Below are 20,605 nucleotides of genomic sequence, written 5' to 3'. Positions count from 1 at the left end.
GCCAGAGTAAGAGTTAAGACCTTAATCAGTAGGCCAGAGTAAGAGTTAAGCCCTTAACCATTAGGCCAGAGTACGAGTCTAAGACCTTAGCTATTAGGCCAGAGTAAGAGTTAAGACCTTAGCTATTAGGCCAGAGTAAGAGTTAAGACCTTAACCATTAGGCCAGAGTATGAGTCTAAGACCTTAGCTATTAGGCCAGAGTAAGAGTTAAGACCTTAACCAGTAGGCCAGAGTAAGAGTTAAGACCTTAAACATTAGGCCAGAGTATGAGTCTAAGACCTTAGCTATTAGGCCAGAGTAAAAGTTAAGACCTTAGCTATTAGGCCAGAGTAAGAGTTAAGACCTTAGTTTTTAGGCCAGAGTAAGAGTTAAAACCTTAACCAGTGGGCCAGAGTACGAGTCTAAGACCTTAGCTATTAGGCCAGAGTAAGAGTTAAGACCTTAACCTGTAGGCCATAGTACGAGTCCAATACCTTAGCTATTAGGCCAGAGTAAGGGTTAAGACCTTAGCTATTAGGCCAGAGTAAGAGTTAAGACCTTAAACATTAGGCCAGAGTACAAGTTTAAGACCTTAGCTATTAGGCCAGAGTAAAAGTTAAGACCTTAGCTATTAGGCCAGAGTAAGAGTTAAGACCTTAACCTGTAGGCCTGAGTACAAGTCTAAGACCATAGCTATTAGGCCAGAGTAAGATTTAAGACCTTACCATTAGGCCAGAGTACGAGTCTAAGACCTTAGCTATTAGGCCAGAGTAAAAGTTAAGACCTTAGCTATTAGGCCAGAGTAAGAGTTAAGACCTTAGTTTTTAGGCCAGAATAAGAGTTAAGACCTTAACCAATAGGCCAGAGTAAGAGTTAAAACCTTAACCATTAGGCCAGAGTACGAGTCTAAGACCTTAGCTATTAGGCCAGAGTAAGAGTTATGACCTTAACCGGTAGACCATAGTAAGAGTTAAGACCTTAACCAGTAGGCCAGAGTAAGAGTTAAGACCTTAACCTGTAGGCCATAGTACGAGTCTAAGACCTTAGCTATTAGGCCAGAGTAAGAGTTAAGACCTTAACCAGTAGGCCAGAGTAGGAGTTAAGACCTTAACCATTAGGCTTTAGTACGAGTCTAAGACCGTAGCTATTAGGCCAGAGTAAGAGTTAAGACCTTAGCTATTAGGCCAGAGTAAGAGTTAAGACCTTAACCATTAGGCCATAGTACGAGTCTAAGACCTTAGCTATTAGGCCAGAGTAAGAGTTAAGACCTTAGCTATTAGGCCATAGTAAGAGTTAAGACCTTAACCAGTAGGCAAGAGTAAGAGTTAAGACCATAATCATTAGGCCAGAGTACGAGTCTAAAACCTTAGCTATTAGGCCAGAGTAAGAGTTAAGACCTTAGCTATTAGGCCAGAGTAAGAGTTAAGACCTTAACCAGTAGGCCAGAGTACGAGTCTAAGACCTTAGCTATTAGGCCAGAGTAAGAGTTAAGACCTTAACCAGTAGGCCAAAGTAAGAATTAAGACCATAACCTGTAGGCCATAGTATGAGTCTAAGACCTTAGCTATTAGGCCAGAGTAAGAGTTAAGACCTTAGCTATTAGCCCAGAGTAAGAGTTAAGACCTTAACCATTAGGCCAGATTACGAGTCTAAGATCTTTGCTATTAGGCCATAGTAAGATTTAAGACCTTAGCTATTAGGCCAGAGTAAGAGTTAAGACCTTAACCAGTAGGCCAGAGTAAGAGTTAAGACCTTAACCATTAGGCCAGAGTACGAGTCTAAGACCTCAGCTATTAGGCCAGAGTAAGAGTTAAGACCTTAGTTGTTAGGCCGGAGTAAGAGTTAAGACCTTAACCAATAGGCCAGAGTAAGAGTTAAGACCTTAACCATTATGCCAGAGTACGAGTCTAAGACCTTAGCTATTAGGCCAGAGTAAGAGTTATGACCTTAACCGGTAGACCATAGTAAGAGTTAAGACCTTAACCTGTAGGCCATAGTACGAGTCTAAGACCTTAGCTATTAGGCCAGAGTAAGAGTTAAGACCTTAGTTTTTAGGCCAGAGTAAGAGTTAAGACCTTAACCAATAGGCCAGAGTAAGAGTTAAGACCTTAACCATTAGGCCAGAGTACGAGTCTAAGACCTTAGCTATTAGGCCAGAGTAAGAGTTATGACCTTAACCGGTCGACCATAGTAAGAGTTAAGACCTTAACCTGTAGGACATAGTACGAGTCTAAGACCTTAGCTATTAGGCCAGAGTAAGAGTTAAGACCTTAAACATTAGGCCAGAGTATGAGTCTAAGACCTTAGCAATTAGGCCAGAGTAAGAGTTAAGACCATAACCAGTAGGCCAAACTAAGAGTTAAGACCTTAACCAGTAGGCCAGAGTATGAGTCTAAGACCTTAGCTATTAGGCCAGAGTAAGAGTTAAGACCTTAACCAGTAGGCCAGAGTAAGAGTTAAGACCTTAACCATTAGGCTATAGTACAAGTCTAAGACCGTAGCTATTAGGCCAAAGTAAGAGTTAAGACCTTAGCTATTAGGCCAGAGTAAGAGTTAAGACCTTAACCATTAGGCCATAGTATGAGTCTAAGACCTTAGCTATTAGGCCAGAGTAAGAGTTAAGACCTTAGCTATTAGGCCAGAGTAAGAGTTAAGACCTTAACCAGTAGGCCAGAGTACGTGTCTAAGACCTTAGCTATTAGGCCAGAGTAAGAGTTAAGACCTTAACCCGTAGGCCACAGTACGAGTCCAAGACCTTAGCTATTAGGCCAGAGTAAGTGTTAAGACCTTAGCTATTAGGCCAGAGTAAGAGTTAAGAACTTAAACATTAGGCCAGAGTACGAGTTTAAGACCTTAGATATTAGGCCAGAGTAAGAGTTAAGACCTTAGCTATTAGGCCAGAGTAAGAGTTAAGACCTTAACCTGTAGGCCAGAATACGAGTCTAAGACCTTAGCTATTAGGCTAGAGTAAGATTTAAGACCTTACCCATTAGGCCAGAGTACGAGTCTAAGACCTTAGCTATTAGGCCAGAGTAAGAGTTAAGACCTTAGCTATTAGGCCAGAGTAAGAGTTAAGACCTTAGTTATTAGGCCAGAGTAAGAGTTAAGACCTTAACCAATAGGCCAGAGTAAGAGTTAAGACCTTAACCATTAGGCCAGAGTACAGGTCTAAGACCTTAGCTATTAGGCCAGAGTAAGAGTTAAGACCTTAACCAGTAGGCCAGAGTAAGAGTTAAGACCTTAACCATTAGGCCAGAGTACGAGTCTAAGACCTTAGTTATTAGGCCAGAGTAAGAGTTAAGACCTTAGCTATTAGGCCAGAGTACGAGTCTAAGACCTTAGCTATTAGGCCAGAGTGAGAGTTAAGACCTTAACCAGTAGGCCAGAGGAAGAGTTAAGACCTTAACCAGTAGGCCAGAGTAAGAGTCTAAGACATAAGCTATTAGGCCAGTGTACGAGTCTAAGACCTTAGCTATTAGGCCAGAGTAAGAGTTAAGACCTTAACCAGTAGGCTAGAATATGAGTCTAAGACCTTAGCTATTAGGCCAGAGTAGGAGTCTAAGACCTTAGCTATTAGGCCAGAGTAAGAGTTAAAACCTTAACCAGTAGGCTAGAGTACGAGTCTAAGACCTTAGCTATTAGGCCAGAGTACGAGTCTAAGACCTTAACCATTAGGCCAGAGTACGAGTCTAAGACCTTAGCTATTAGGCCAGAGTAACAGTTAAGACCTTAACCATTAGGCCAGAGTACGAGTCTAAGACCTTAGCTATTCGGCCAGAGTAAGAGTTAAGACCTTAGCTATTAGCCCAGAGTAAGAGTTAAGACCTTAGCTATTAGGCCAGAGTAAAAGTTAAGACCTTAACCAGTAGGCCAGAGTAAGAGTTAAGACCTTAACCAGTAGGCCAGAGTAAGAGTTAAGACCTTAACCATTAGGCCAGAGTACGAGTCTAAGACCTTAGCTATTAGGCCAGAGTAAGAGTTAAGACCTTAATCAGTAGGCCAGAGTAAGAGTTAAGCCCTTAACCATTAGGCCAGAGTACGAGTCTAAGACCTTAGCTATTAGGCCAGAGTAAGAGTTAAGACCTTAGCTATTAGGCCAGAGTAAGAGTTAAGACCTTAACCATTAGGCCAGAGTATGAGTCTAAGACCTTAGCTATTAGGCCAGAGTAAGAGTTAAGACCTTAACCAGTAGGCCAGAGTAAGAGTTAAGACCTTAAACATTAGGCCAGAGTACGAGTCTAAGACCTTAGCTATTAGGCCAGAGTAAAAGTTAAGACCTTAGCTATTAGGCCAGAGTAAGAGTTAAGACCTTAGTTTTTAGGCCAGAGTAAGAGTTAAAACCTTAACCAGTGGGCCAGAGTACGAGTCTAAGACCTTAGCTATTAGGCCAGAGTAAGAGTTAAGACCTTAACCTGTAGGCCATAGTACGAGTCCAATACCTTAGCTATTAGGCCAGAGTAAGGGTTAAGACCTTAGCTATTAGGCCAGAGTAAGAGTTAAGACCTTAAACATTAGGCCAGAGTACAAGTTTAAGACCTTAGCTATTAGGCCAGAGTAAAAGTTAAGACTTTAGCTATTAGGCCAGAGTAAGAGTTAAGACCTTAACCTGTAGGCCTGAGTACAAGTCTAAGACCATAGCTATTAGGCCAGAGTAAGATTTAAGACCTTACCATTAGGCCAGAGTACGAGTCTAAGACCTTAGCTATTAGGCCAGAGTAAAAGTTAAGACCTTAGCTATTAGGCCAGAGTAAGAGTTAAGACCTTAGTTTTTAGGCCAGAATAAGAGTTAAGACCTTAACCAATAGGCCAGAGTAAGAGTTAAAACCTTAACCATTAGGCCAGAGTACGAGTCTAAGACCTTAGCTATTAGGCCAGAGTAAGAGTTATGACCTTAACCGGTAGACCATAGTAAGAGTTAAGACCTTAACCAGTAGGCCAGAGTAAGAGTTAAGACCTTAACCTGTAGGCCATAGTACGAGTCTAAGACCTTAGCTATTAGGCCAGAGTAAGAGTTAAGACCTTAACCAGTAGGCCAGAGTAGGAGTTAAGACCTTAACCATTAGGCTTTAGTACGAGTCTAAGACCGTAGCTATTAGGCCAGAGTAAGAGTTAAGACCTTAGCTATTAGGCCAGAGTAAGAGTTAAGACCTTAACCATTAGGCCATAGTACGAGTCTAAGACCTTAGCTATTAGGCCAGAGTAAGAGTTAGGACCTTAGCTATTAGGCCAGAGTAAGAGTTAAGACCTTAACCAGTAGGCAAGAGTAAGAGTTAAGACCATAATCATTAGGCCAGAGTACGAGTCTAAAACCTTAGCTATTAGGCCAGAGTAAGAGTTAAGACCTTAGCTATTAGGCCAGAGTAAGAGTTAAGACCTTAACCAGTAGGCCAGAGTACGAGTCTAAGACCTTAGCTATTAGGCCAGAGTAAGAGTTAAGACCTTAACCAGTAGGCCAAAGTAAGAGTTAAGACCATAACCTGTAGGCCATAGTATGAGTCTAAGACCTTAGCTATTAGGCCAGAGTAAGAGTTAAGACCTTAGCTATTAGCCCAGAGTAAGAGTTAAGACCTTAACCATTAGGCCAGATTACGAGTCTAAGATCTTTGCTATTAGGCCATAGTAAGATTTAAGACCTTAGCTATTAGGCCAGAGTAAGAGTTAAGACCTTAACCAGTAGGCCAGAGTAAGAGTTAAGACCTTAACCATTAGGCCAGAGTACGAGTCTAAGACCTTAGCTATTAGGCCAGAGTAAGAGTTAAGACCTTAACCAGTAGGTCAGAGTAAGAGTTAAGACCTTAACCTGTAGGCCACAGTAAGGGTCTAAGACCTTAGCTATTAGGCCAGAGTAAGAGTTAAGACCTTAACTATTAGGCCAGTGTAAGAGTTAAGACCTTAACCATTAGGCCAGAGTACGAGTCTAAGACCTTAGCTATTAGGCCAGAGTAAGAGTTAAGACCTTAGTTATTAGGCCAGAGTAAGAGTTAAGACCTTAACCAATAGGCCAGAGTAAGAGTTAAGACCTTAACCATTAGGCCAGAGTACGAGTCTAAGACCTTAGCTATTAGGCAAGAGTAAGAGTTAAGACCTTAACCAATAGGCCAGAGTAAGAGTTAAGACATTAACCATTAGGCCAGAGTACGAGTCTAAGACCTTAGCTATTAGGCCAGAGTAAGAGTTAAGACCTTAACCAGTAGGCCAGAGTAAGAGTTAAGACCTTAACCATTAGGCCAGGGTACGAGTCTAAGCCCTTACCTATTAGGCCAGAGTAAGAGTTAAGACCTTAACCAGTAGGCCAGAGTAAGAGTTAAGGCCTTAACCATTAGGCCAGAGTATGAGTCTAAGACCTTATCTATTAGGCCAGAGTAAGAGTTAAGACCATAACTATTAGGCCAGAGTAAGAGTTAAGACCTTAGCTATTAGGCCAGAGTAAGAGTTAAGACCTTATTTATTAGGCCAGAGTAAGAGTTAAGACCTTAACCAATAGGCCAGAGTAAGAGTTAAGACCTTAACCATTAGGCCAGAGTACGGGTCTAAGCCTATAGCTATTAGGCCAGAGTAAGAGTTAAGACCTTAACCAGTAGGCAAGAGTAAGAGTTAAGATCTTAACCATTAGGCCAGAGTACGAGTCTAAGACCTTAGCTATTAGGCCAGAGTAAGAGTTAAGACCTTAACCAGTAGGCCAGAGTAAGAGTTAAGACCCTAACCAGTAGGCCAGAGTAAGAGTCTTAGACCTTAGCTATTAGGCCAGAGTAAGAGTTAAGACCTTAACCATTAGGCCAGAGTACCAGTCTAAGACCTTCGCTATTAGGCCAGAGTTAGAGTTAGGACCTTAGCTATTAGGCCAGAGTAAGAGTTAAGACCTTAACCATTAGGCCAGATTACGAGTCTAATACCTTTGCTATTAGGCCAGAGTAAGAGTTAAGACCTTAGCTATTAGGCCAGAGTAAGAGTTAAGACCTTAACCAGTAGGCCAGAGTAAGAGTTAAGACCTTAACCAGTAGGCCAGAGTACGAGTCTAAGCCATTACCTGTTAGGCCAGAGTAAGAGTTAAGACCTTAACCAGTAGGCCAGAGTAAGAGTTAAGACCTTAACCATTAGGCCAGAGTACGAGTCTAAGCCCATACCTATTAGGCCAGAGTAAGAGTTAAGACCTTAACCAGTAGGCCAGAGTAAGAGTTAAGGCCTTAACCATTAGGCCAGAGTATGAGACTAAGACCTTATCTATTAGGCCAGAGTAAGAGTTAAGACCATAACTATTAGGCCAGAGTAAGAGTTAAGACCTTAGCTATTAGGCCAGAGTAAGAGTTAAGACCTTATTTATTAGGCCAGAGTAAGAGTTAAGACCTTAACCAATAGGCCAGAGTAAGAGTTAAGACCTTAACCATTAGGCCAGAGTACGGGTCTAAGCCTATAGCTATTAGGCCAGAGTAAGAGTTAAGACCTTAACCAGTAGGCAAGAGTAAGAGTTAAGATCTTAACCATTAGGCCAGAGTACGAGTCTAAGACCTTAGCTATTAGGCCAGAGTAAGAGTTAAGACCTTAACCAGTAGGCCAGAGTAAGAGTTAAGACCCTAACCAGTAGGCCAGAGTAAGAGTCTTAGACCTTAGCTATTAGGCCAGAGTAAGAGTTAAGACCTTAACCATTAGGCCAGAGTACCAGTCTAAGACCTTCGCTATTAGGCCAGAGTAAGAGTTAGGACCTTAGCTATTAGGCCAGAGTAAGAGTTAAGACCTTAACCATTAGGCCAGATTACGAGTCTAATACCTTTGCTATTAGGCCAGAGTAAGAGTTAAGACCTTAGCTATTAGGCCAGAGTAAGAGTTAAGACCTTAACCAGTAGGCCAGAGTAAGAGTTAAGACCTTAACCAGTAGGCCAGAGTACGAGTCTAAGCCATTACCTGTTAGGCCAGAGTAAGAGTTAAGACCTTAACCAGTAGGCCAGAGTAAGAGTTAAGACCTTAACCATTAGGCCAGAGTATGAGTCTAAGACCTTAGCTATTAGGCCAGAGTAAGAGTTAAGACCTTAGCTATTAGGCCAGAGTAAGAGTTAAGACCTTAGCTATTAGGCCAGAGTAAGAGTTAAGACCTTAACCAATAGGCCAGAGTAAGAGTTAAGACCTTAACCATTAGGCTAGAGTATGAGTCTAAGACTTTAGCTATTAGGCCAGAGTAAGAGTTAAGACCTTAACCAGTAGGCCAGAGTAAGAGTTAAGACCTTAACCATTAGGCCAGAGTACGAGTCTAAGACCTTAGCTATTAGGTCAGAGTAAGAGTTAAGACCTTAGCTATTAGGCCAGAGTACGAGTCTAAGACCTTAGCTATTAAGCCAGAGTAAGATTTAAGACCTTAGCTATTAGGCCAGAGTAAGAGTTAAGACCTTAACCAGTAGGCCAGAGTAAGAGTTAAGACCTTAACCAGTAGGCCAGAGTAAGAGTTAAGACCTTAACCATTAGGCCAGAGTACGAGTCTAAGACCTTAACTATTAGGCCAGAGTAAGAGTTAAGACCTTAATCAGTAGGCCAGAGTAAGAGTTAAGCCCTTAACCATTAGGCCAGAGTACGAGTCTAAGACCTTAGCTATTAGGCCAGAGTAAGAGTTAAGACCTTATTTATTAGGCCAGAGTAAGAGTTAAGACCTTAACCAATAGGCCAGAGTAAGAGTTAAGACCTTAACCATTAGGCCAGAGTACGGGTCTAAGCCTATAGCTATTAGGCCAGAGTAAGAGTTAAGACCTTAACCAGTAGGCAAGAGTAAGAGTTAAGATCTTAACCATTAGGCCAGAGTACGAGTCTAAGACCTTAGCTATTAGGCCAGAGTAAGAGTTAAGACCTTAACCAGTAGGCCAGAGTAAGAGTTAAGACCCTAACCAGTAGGCCAGAGTAAGAGTCTTAGACCTTAGCTATTAGGCCAGAGTAAGAGTTAAGACCTTAACCATTAGGCCAGAGTACCAGTCTAAGACCTTCGCTATTAGGCCAGAGTAAGAGTTAGGACCTTAGCTATTAGGCCAGAGTAAGAGTTAAGACCTTAACCATTAGGCCAGATTACGAGTCTAATACCTTTGCTATTAGGCCAGAGTAAGAGTTAAGACCTTAGCTATTAGGCCAGAGTAAGAGTTAAGACCTTAACCAGTAGGCCAGAGTAAGAGTTAAGACCTTAACCAGTAGGCCAGAGTACGAGTCTAAGCCATTACCTGTTAGGCCAGAGTAAGAGTTAAGACCTTAACCAGTAGGCCAGAGTAAGAGTTAAGACCTTAACCATTAGGCCAGAGTACGAGTCTAAGCCCTTACCTATTAGGCCAGAGTAAGAGTTAAGACCTTAACCAGTAGGCCAGAGTAAGGGTTAAGGCCTTAACCATTAGGCCAGAGTATGAGTCTAAGACCTTATCTATTAGGCCAGAGTAAGAGTTAAGACCATAACTATTAGGCCAGAGTAAGAGTTAAGACCTTAGCTATTAGGCCAGAGTAAGAGTTAAGACCTTATTTATTAGGCCAGAGTAAGAGTTAAGACCTTAACTAATAGGCCAGAGTAAGAGTTAAGACCTTAACCATTAGGCCAGAGTACGGGTCTAAGCCTATAGCTATTAGGCCAGAGTAAGAGTTAAGACCTTAACCAGTAGGCAAGAGTAAGAGTTAAGATCTTAACCATTAGGCCAGAGTACGAGTCTAAGACCTTAGCTATTAGGCCAGAGTAAGAGTTAAGACCTTAACCAGTAGGCCAGAGTAAGAGTTAAGACCCTAACCAGTAGGCCAGAGTAAGAGTCTTAGACCTTAGCTATTAGGCCAGAGTAAGAGTTAAGACCTTAACCATTAGGCCAGAGTACCAGTCTAAGACCTTCGCTATTAGGCCAGAGTAAGAGTTAGGACCTTAGCTATTAGGCCAGAGTAAGAGTTAAGACCTTAACCATTAGGCCAGATTACGAGTCTAATACCTTTGCTATTAGGCCAGAGTAAGAGTTAAGACCTTAGCTATTAGGCCAGAGTAAGAGTTAAGACCTTAACCAGTAGGCCAGAGTAAGAGTTAAGACCTTAACCAGTAGGCCAGAGTACGAGTCTAAGCCATTACCTGTTAGGCCAGAGTAAGAGTTAAGACCTTAACCAGTAGGCCAGAGTAAGAGTTAAGACCGTAACCATTAGGCCAGAGTATGAGTCTAAGACCTTAGCTATTAGGCCAGAGTAAGAGTTAAGACCTTAGCTATTAGGCCAGAGTAAGAGTTAAGACCTTAGCTATTAGGCCAGAGTAAGAGTTAAGACCTTAACCAATAGGCCAGAGTAAGAGTTAAGACCTTAACCATTAGGCTAGAGTATGAGTCTAAGACTTTAGCTATTAGGCCAGAGTAAGAGTTAAGACCTTAACCAGTAGGCCAGAGTAAGAGTTAAGACCTTAACCATTAGGCCAGAGTACGAGTCTAAGACCTTAGCTATTAGGTCAGAGTAAGAGTTAAGACCTTAGCTATTAGGCCAGAGTACGAGTCTAAGACCTTAGCTATTAAGCCAGAGTAAGATTTAAGACCTTAGCTATTAGGCCAGAGTAAGAGTTAAGACCTTAACCAGTAGGCCAGAGTAAGAGTTAAGACCTTAACCAGTAGGCAAGAGTAAGAGTTAAGACCTTAACCATTAGGCCAGAGTACGAGTCTAAGACCTTAACTATTAGGCCAGAGTAAGAGTTAAGACCTTAATCAGTAGGCCAGAGTAAGAGTTAAGCCCTTAACCATTAGGCCAGAGTACGAGTCTAAGACCTTAGCTATTAGGCCAGAGTAAGAGTTAAGACCTTAGCTATTAGGCCAGAGTAAGAGTTAAGACCTTAACCATTAGGCCAGAGTATGAGTCTAAGACCTTAGCTATTAGGCCAGAGTAAGAGTTAAGACCTTAACCAGTAGGCCAGAGTAAGAGTTAAGACCTTAACCATTAGGCCAGAGTACGAGTCTAAGACCTTAGCTATTAGGCCAGAGTAAAAGTTAAGACCTTAACCATTAGGCCAGAGTACGAGTCTAAGACCTTAGCTATTAGGCCAGAGTAAGAGTTAAGACCTTAGCTATTAGGCCAGTGTAAGAGTTAAGACCTTAACCATCAGGCCAGAGTACGAGTCTAAGACCTTAGCTATTCGGCCAGAGTAAGAATTAGGACCTTAGCTATTAGGCCAGAGTAAGAGTTAAGACCTTAGCTATTAGGCCAGAGTAAGAGTTAAGACCTTAACCAGTAGGCCAGAGTAAGAGTTAAGACCTTAACCTGTAGGCCATAGTACGGGTCTAAGACCTTAGCTATTAGCCAGAGTAAGAGTTAAGACCTCAGCTATTAGGCCAGAGTAAGAGTTAAGACCTTAGTTGTTAGGCCAGAGTAAGAGTTAAGACCTTAACCAATAGGCCAGTGTAAGAGTTAAGACCTTAACCATTAGGCCAGAGTACGAGTCTAAGACCTTAGCTATTAGGCCAGAGTAAGAGTTATGACCTTAACCGGTAGACCATAGCAAGAGTTAAGACCTTAACCTGTAGGCCATAGTACGAGTCTAAGACCTTAGCTATTAGGCCAGAGTAAGAGTTAAGACCTTAGTTTTTAGGCCAGAGTAAGAGTTAAGACCTTAACCAATAGGCCAGAGTAAGAGTTAAGACCTTAACCATTAGGCCAGAGTACGAGTCTAAGACCTTAGCTATTAGGCCAGAGTAAGAGTTATGACCTTAACCGGTAGACCATAGTAAGAGTTAAGACCTTAACCTGTAGGCCATAGTACGAGTCTAAGACCTTAGCTATTAGGCCAGAGTAAGAGTTAAGACCTTAAACATTAGGCCAGAGTACGAGTCTAAGACCTTAGCAATTAGGCCAGAGTAAGAGTTAAGACCATAACCAGTAGGCCAAACTAAGAGTTAAGACCTTAACCAGTAGGCCAGAGTATGAGTCTAAGACCTTAGCTATTAGGCCAGAGTAAGAGTTAAGACCTTAACCAGTAGGCCAGAGTAAGAGTTAAGACCTTAACCATTAGGCTATAGTACAAGTCTAAGACCGTAGCTATTAGGCCAGAGTAAGAGTTAAGACCTTAGCTATTAGGCCAGAGTAAGAGTTAGGACCTTAACCATTAGGCCATAGTATGAGTCTAAGACCTTAGCTATTAGGCCAGAGTAAGAGTTAAGACCTTAGCTATTAGGCCAGAGTAAGAGTTAAGACCTTAACCAGTAGGCCAGAGTACGTGTCTAAGACCTTAGCTATTAGGCCAGAGTAAGAGTTAAGACCTTAACCCGTAGGCCACAGTACGAGTCCAAGACCTTAGCTATTAGGCCAGAGTAAGTGTTAAGACCTTAGCTATTAGGCCAGAGTAAGAGTTAAGAACTTAAACATTAGGCCAGAGTACGAGTTTAAGACCTTAGCTATTAGGCCAGAGTAAGAGTTAAGACCTTAGCTATTAGGCCAGAGTAAGAGTTAAGACCTTAACCTGTAGGCCAGAATACGAGTCTAAGACCTTAGCTATTAGGCCAGAGTAAGATTTAAGACCTTACCCATTAGGCCAGAGTACGAGTCTAAGACCTTAGCTATTAGGCCAGAGTAAGAGTTAAGACCTTAGCTATTAGGCCAGAGTAAGAGTTAAGACCTTAGTTATTAGGCCAGAGTAAGAGTTAAGACCTTAACCAATAGGCCAGAGTAAGAGTTAAGACCTTAACCATTAGGCCAGAGTACAGGTCTAAGACCTTAGCTATTAGGCCAGAGTAAGAGTTAAGACCTTAACCAGTAGGCCAGAGTAAGAGTTAAGACCTTAACCATTAGGCCAGAGTACGAGTCTAAGACCTTAGTTATTAGGCCAGAGTAAGAGTTAAGACCTTAGCTATTAGGCCAGAGTACGAGTCTAAGACCTTAGCTATTAGGCCAGAGTGAGAGTTAAGACCTTAACCAGTAGGCCAGAGGAAGAGTTAAGACCTTAACCAGTAGGCCAGAGTAAGAGTCTAAGACCTTAGCTATTAGGCCAGAGTAAGAGTTAAGACCTTAGTTATTAGGCCAGAGTAAGAGTTAAGACCTTAACCATTAGGCCAGAGTACGAGTCTAAGACCTTAGCTATTAGGCAAGAGTAAGAGTTAAGACCTTAACCAATAGGCCAGAGTAAGAGTTAAGACATTAACCATTAGGCCAGAGTACGAGTCTAAGACCTTAGCTATTAGGCCAGAGTAAGAGTTAAGACCTTAACCAGTAGGCCAGAGTAAGAGTTAAGACCTTAACCATTAGGCCAGAGTACGAGTCTAAGCCCTTACCTATTAGGCCAGAGTAAGAGTTAAGACCTTAACCAGTAGGCCAGAGTAAGAGTTAAGGCCTTAACCATTAGGCCAGAGTATGAGTCTAAGACCTTATCTATTAGGCCAGAGTAAGAGTTAAGACCATAACTATTAGGCCAGAGTAAGAGTTAAGACCTTAGCTATTAGGCCAGAGTAAGAGTTAAGACCTTATTTATTAGGCCAGAGTAAGAGTTAAGACCTTAACCAATAGGCCAGAGTAAGAGTTAAGACCTTAACCATTAGGCCAGAGTACGGGTCTAAGCCTATAGCTATTAGGCCAGAGTAAGAGTTAAGACCTTAACCAGTAGGCAAGAGTAAGAGTTAAGATCTTAACCATTAGGCCAGAGTACGAGTCTAAGACCTTAGCTATTAGGCCAGAGTAAGAGTTAAGACCTTAACCAGTAGGCCAGAGTAAGAGTTAAGACCCTAACCAGTAGGCCAGAGTAAGAGTCTTAGACCTTAGCTATTAGGCCAGAGTAAGAGTTAAGACCTTAACCATTAGGCCAGAGTACCAGTCTAAGACCTTCGCTATTAGGCCAGAGTAAGAGTTAGGACCTTAGCTATTAGGCCAGAGTAAGAGTTAAGACCTTAACCATTAGGCCAGATTACGAGTCTAATACCTTTGCTATTAGGCCAGAGTAAGAGTTAAGACCTTAGCTATTAGGCCAGAGTAAGAGTTAAGACCTTAACCAGTAGGCCAGAGTAAGAGTTAAGACCTTAACCAGTAGGCCAGAGTACGAGTCTAAGCCATTACCTGTTAGGCCAGAGTAAGAGTTAAGACCTTAACCAGTAGGCCAGAGTAAGAGTTAAGACCTTAACCATTAGGCCAGAGTATGAGTCTAAGACCTTAGCTATTAGGCCAGAGTAAGAGTTAAGACCTTAGCTATTAGGCCAGAGTAAGAGTTAAGACCTTAGCTATTAGGCCAGAGTAAGAGTTAAGACCTTAACCAATAGGCCAGAGTAAGAGTTAAGACCTTAACCATTAGGCTAGAGTATGAGTCTAAGACTTTAGCTATTAGGCCAGAGTAAGAGTTAAGACCTTAACCAGTAGGCCAGAGTAAGAGTTAAGACCTTAACCATTAGGCCAGAGTACAAGTCTAAGACCTTAGCTATTAGGTCAGAGTAAGAGTTAAGACCTTAGCTATTAGGCCAGAGTACGAGTCTAAGACCTTAGCTATTAAGCCAGAGTAAGATTTAAGACCTTAGCTATTAGGCCAGAGTAAGAGTTAAGACCTTAACCAGTAGGCCAGAGTAAGAGTTAAGACCTTAACCATTAGGCCAGAGTACGAGTCTAAGACCTTAACTATTAGGCCAGAGTAAGAGTTAAGACCTTAATCAGTAGGCCAGAGTAAGAGTTAAGCCCTTAACCATTAGGCCAGAGTACGAGTCTAAGACCTTAGCTATTAGGCCAGAGTAAGAGTTAAGACCTTAGCTATTAGGCCAGAGTAAGAGTTAAGACCTTAACCATTAGGCCAGAGTATGAGTCTAAGACCTTAGCTATTAGGCCAGAGTAAGAGTTAAGACCTTAACCAGTAGGCCAGAGTAAGAGTTAAGACCTTAACCATTAGGCCAGAGTACCAGTCTAAGACCTTAGCTATTAGGCCAGAGTAAGAGTTAAGACCTTAGCTATTAGGCCAGTGTAAGAGTTAAGACCTTAACCATCAGGCCAGAGTACGAGTCTAAGACCTTAGCTATTCGGCCAGAGTAAGAATTAGGACCTTAGCTATTAGGCCAGAGTAAGAGTTAAGACCTTAGCTATTAGGCCAGAGTAAGAGTTAAGACCTTAACCAGTAGGCCAGAGTAAGAGTTAAGACCTTAACCTGTAGGCCATAGTACGGGTCTAAGACCTTAGCTATTAGCCAGAGTAAGAGTTAAGACCTCAGCTATTAGGCCAGAGTAAGAGTTAAGACCTTAGTTGTTAGGCCAGAGTAAGAGTTAAGACCTTAACCAATAGGCCAGTGTAAGAGTTAAGACCTTAACCATTAGGCCAGAGTACGAGTCTAAGAACTTAGCTATTAGGCCAGAGTAAGAGTTATGACCTTAACCGGTAGACCATAGCAAGAGTTAAGACCTTAACCTGTAGGCCATAGTACGAGTCTAAGACCTTAGCTATTAGGCCAGAGTAAGAGTTAAGACCTTAGTTTTTAGGCCAGAGTAAGAGTTAAGACCTTAACCAATAGGCCAGAGTAAGAGTTAAGACCTTAACCATTAGGCCAGAGTACGAGTCTAAGACCTTAGCTATTAGGCCAGAGTAAGAGTTATGACCTTAACCGGTAGACCATAGTAAGAGTTAAGACCTTAACCTGTAGGCCATAGTACGAGTCTAAGACCTTAGCTATTAGGCCAGAGTAAGAGTTAAGACCTTAAACATTAGGCCAGAGTACGAGTCTAAGACCTTAGCAATTAGGCCAGAGTAAGAGTTAAGACCATAACCAGTAGGCCAAACTAAGAGTTAAGACCTTAACCAGTAGGCCAGAGTATGAGTCTAAGACCTTAGCTATTAGGCCAGAGTAAGAGTTAAGACCTTAACCAGTAGGCCAGAGTAAGAGTTAAGACCTTAACCATTAGGCTATAGTACAAGTCTAAGACCGTAGCTATTAGGCCAGAGTAAGAGTTAAGACCTTAGCTATTAGGCCAGAGTAAGAGTTAGGACCTTAACCATTAGGCCATAGTATGAGTCTAAGACCTTAGCTATTAGGCCAGAGTAAGAGTTAAGACCTTAGCTATTAGGCCAGAGTAAGAGTTAAGACCTTAACCAGTAGGCCAGAGTACGTGTCTAAGACCTTAGCTATTAGGCCAGAGTAAGAGTTAAGACCTTAACCCGTAGGCCACAGTACGAGTCCAAGACCTTAGCTATTAGGCCAGAGTAAGTGTTAAGACCTTAGCTATTAGGCCAGAGTAAGAGTTAAGAACTTAAACATTAGGCCAGAGTACGAGTTTAAGACCTTAGCTATTAGGCCAGAGTAAGAGTTAAGACCTTAGCTATTAGGCCAGAGTAAGAGTTAAGACCTTAACCTGTAGGCCAGAATACGAGTCTAAGACCTTAGCTATTAGGCCAGAGTAAGATTTAAGACCTTACCCATTAGGCCAGAGTACGAGTCTAAGACCTTAGCTATTAGGCCAGAGTAAGAGTTAAGACCTTAGCTATTAGGCCAGAGTAAGAGTTAAGACCTTAGTTATTAGGCCAGAGTAAGAGTTAAGACCTTAACCAATAGGCCAGAGTAAGAGTTAAGACCTTAACCATTAGGCCAGAGTACAGGTCTAAGACCTTAGCTATTAGGCCAGAGTAAGAGTTAAGACCTTAACCAGTAGGCCAGAGTAAGAGTTAAGACCTTAACCATTAGGCCAGAGTACGAGTCTAAGACCTTAGTTATTAGGCCAGAGTAAGAGTTAAGACCTTAGCTATTAGGCCAGAGTACGAGTCTAAGACCTTAGCTATTAGGCCAGAGTGAGAGTTAAGACCTTAACCAGTAGGCCAGAGGAAGAGTTAAGACCTTAACCAGTAGGCCAGAGTAAGAGTCTAAGACATAAGCTATTAGGCCAGTGTACGAGTCTAAGACCTTAGCTATTAGGCCAGAGTAAGAGTTAAGACCTTAACCAGTAGGCTAGAATACGAGTCTAAGACCTTAGCTATTAGGCCAGAGTAGGAGTCTAAGACCTTAGCTATTAGGCCAGAGTAAGAGTTAAAACCTTAACCAGTAGGCTAGAGTACGAGTCTAAGACCTTAGCTATTAGGCCAGAGTACGAGTCTAAGACCTTAACCATTAGGCCAGAGTACGAGTCTAAGACCTTAGCTATTAGGCCAGAGTAACAGTTAAGACCTTAACCATTAGGCCAGAGTACGAGTCTAAGACCTTAGCTATTCGGCCAGAGTAAGAGTTAAGACCTTAGCTATTAGCCCAGAGTAAGAGTTAAGACCTTAGCTATTAGGCCAGAGTAAAAGTTAAGACCTTAACCAGTAGGCCAGAGTAAGAGTTAAGACCTTAACCAGTAGGCCAGAGTAAGAGTTAAGACCTTAACCATTAGGCCAGAGTACGAGTCTAAGACCTTAGCTATTAGGCCAGAGTAAGAGTTAAGATCTTAATCAGTAGGCCAGAGTAAGAGTTAAGCCCTTAACCATTAGGCCAGAGTACGAGTCTAAGACCTTAGCTATTAGGCCAGAGTAAGAGTTAAGACCTTAGCTATTAGGCCAGAGTAAGAGTTAAGACCTTAACCATTATGCCAGAGTATGAGTCTAAGACCTTAGCTATTAGGCCAGAGTAAGAGTTAAGACCTTAACCAGTAGGCCAGAGTAAGAGTTAAGACCTTAACCTGTAGGCCAGAATACGAGTCTAAGACCTTAGCTATTAGGCCAGAGTAAGATTTAAGACCTTACCCATTAGGCCAGAGTACGAGTCTAAGACCTTAGCTATTAGGCCAGAGTAAGAGTTAAGACCTTAGCTATTAGGCCAGAGTAAGAGTTAAGACCTTAGTTATTAGGCCAGAGTAAGAGTTAAGACCTTAACCAATAGGCCAGAGTAAGAGTTAAGACCTTAACCATTAGGCCAGAGTACAGGTCTAAGACCTTAGCTATTAGGCCAGAGTAAGAGTTAAGACCTTAACCAGTAGGCCAGAGTAAGAGTTAAGACCTTAACCATTAGGCCAGAGTACGAGTCTAAGACCTTAGTTATTAGGCCAGAGTAAGAGTTAAGACCTTAGCTATTAGGCCAGAGTACGAGTCTAAGACCTTAGCTATTAGGCCAGAGTGAGAGTTAAGACCTTAACCAGTAGGCCAGAGGAAGAGTTAAGACCTTAACCAGTAGGCCAGAGTAAGAGTCTAAGACCTTAGCTATTAGGCCAGAGTAAGAGTTAAGACCTTAGTTATTAGGCCAGAGTAAGAGTTAAGACCTTAACCATTAGGCCAGAGTACGAGTCTAAGACCTTAGCTATTAGGCAAGAGTAAGAGTTAAGACCTTAACCAATAGGCCAGAGTAAGAGTTAAGACATTAACCATTAGGCCAGAGTACGAGTCTAAGACCTTAGCTATTAGGCCAGAGTAAGAGTTAAGACCTTAACCAGTAGGCCAGAGTAAGAGTTAAGACCTTAACCATTAGGCCAGAGTACGAGTCTAAGCCCTTACCTATTAGGCCAGAGTAAGAGTTAAGACCTTAACCAGTAGGCCAGAGTAAGAGTTAAGGCCTTAACCATTAGGCCAGAGTATGAGTCTAAGACCTTATCTATTAGGCCAGAGTAAGAGTTAAGACCATAACTATTAGGCCAGAGTAAGAGTTAAGACCTTAGCTATTAGGCCAGAGTAAGAGTTAAGACCTTATTTATTAGGCCAGAGTAAGAGTTAAGACCTTAACCAATAGGCCAGAGTAAGAGTTAAGACCTTAACCATTAGGCCAGAGTACGGGTCTAAGCCTATAGCTATTAGGCCAGAGTAAGAGTTAAGACCTTAACCAGTAGGCAAGAGTAAGAGTTAAGATCTTAACCATTAGGCCAGAGTACGAGTCTAAGACCTTAGCTATTAGGCCAGAGTAAGAGTTAAGACCTTAACCAGTAGGCCAGAGTAAGAGTTAAGACCCTAACCAGTAGGCCAGAGTAAGAGTCTTAGACCTTAGCTATTAGGCCAGAGTAAGAGTTAAGACCTTAACCATTAGGCCAGAGTACCAGTCTAAGACCTTCGCTATTAGGCCAGAGTAAGAGTTAGGACCTTAGCTATTAGGCCAGAGTAAGAGTTAAGACCTTAACCATTAGGCCAGATTACGAGTCTAATACCTTTGCTATTAGGCCAGAGTAAGAGTTAAGACCTTAGCTATTAGGCCAGAGTAAGAGTTAAGACCTTAACCAGTAGGCCAGAGTAAGAGTTAAGACCTTAACCAGTAGGCCAGAGTACGAGTCTAAGCCATTACCTGTTAGGCCAGAGTAAGAGTTAAGACCTTAACCAGTAGGCCAGAGTAAGAGTTAAGACCTTAACCATTAGGCCAGAGTATGAGTCTAAGACCTTAGCTATTAGGCCAGAGTAAGAGTTAAGACCTTAGCTATTAGGCCAGAGTAAGAGTTAAGACCTTAGCTATTAGGCCAGAGTAAGAGTTAAGACCTTAACCAATAGGCCAGAGTAAGAGTTAAGACCTTAACCATTAGGCTAGAGTATGAGTCTAAGACTTTAGCTATTAGGCCAGAGTAAGAGTTAAGACCTTAACCAGTAGGCCAGAGTAAGAGTTAAGACCTTAACCATTAGGCCAGAGTACAAGTCTAAGACCTTAGCTATTAGGTCAGAGTAAGAGTTAAGACCTTAGCTATTAGGCCAGAGTACGAGTCTAAGACCTTAGCTATTAAGCCAGAGTAAGATTTAAGACCTTAGCTATTAGGCCAGAGTAAGAGTTAAGACCTTAACCAGTAGGCCAGAGTAAGAGTTAAGACCTTAACCATTAGGCCAGAGTACGAGTCTAAGACCTTAACTATTAGGCCAGAGTAAGAGTTAAGACCTTAATCAGTAGGCCAGAGTAAGAGTTAAGCCCTTAACCATTAGGCCAGAGTACGAGTCTAAGACCTTAGCTATTAGGCCAGAGTAAGAGTTAAGACCTTAGCTATTAGGCCAGAGTAAGAGTTAAGACCTTAACCATTAGGCCAGAGTATGAGTCTAAGACCTTAGCTATTAGGCCAGAGTAAGAGTTAAGACCTTAACCAGTAGGCCAGAGTAAGAGTTAAGACCTTAACCATTAGGCCAGAGTACCAGTCTAAGACCTTAGCTATTAGGCCAGAGTAAGAGTTAAGACCTTAGCTATTAGGCCAGTGTAAGAGTTAAGACCTTAACCATCAGGCCAGAGTACGAGTCTAAGACCTTAGCTATTCGGCCAGAGTAAGAATTAGGACCTTAGCTATTAGGCCAGAGTAAGAGTTAAGACCTTAGCTATTAGGCCAGAGTAAGAGTTAAGACCTTAACCAGTAGGCCAGAGTAAGAGTTAAGACCTTAACCTGTAGGCCATAGTACGGGTCTAAGACCTTAGCTATTAGCCAGAGTAAGAGTTAAGACCTCAGCTATTAGGCCAGAGTAAGAGTTAAGACCTTAGTTGTTAGGCCAGAGTAAGAGTTAAGACCTTAACCAATAGGCCAGTGTAAGAGTTAAGACCTTAACCATTAGGCCAGAGTACGAGTCTAAGAACTTAGCTATTAGGCCAGAGTAAGAGTTATGACCTTAACCGGTAGACCATAGCAAGAGTTAAGACCTTAACCTGTAGGCCATAGTACGAGTCTAAGACCTTAGCTATTAGGCCAGAGTAAGAGTTAAGACCTTAGTTTTTAGGCCAGAGTAAGAGTTAAGACCTTAACCAATAGGCCAGAGTAAGAGTTAAGACCTTAACCATTAGGCCAGAGTACGAGTCTAAGACCTT

This window comes from Triturus cristatus, chromosome 6, assembly GCF_964204655.1.
Source record: "Triturus cristatus chromosome 6, aTriCri1.1, whole genome shotgun sequence".
Taxonomy (NCBI): Eukaryota; Metazoa; Chordata; class Amphibia; order Caudata; family Salamandridae; genus Triturus; species Triturus cristatus.
The sequence above is the reverse complement of the archived record's forward strand: the minus strand, read 5'-3'. Positions refer to the sequence as shown.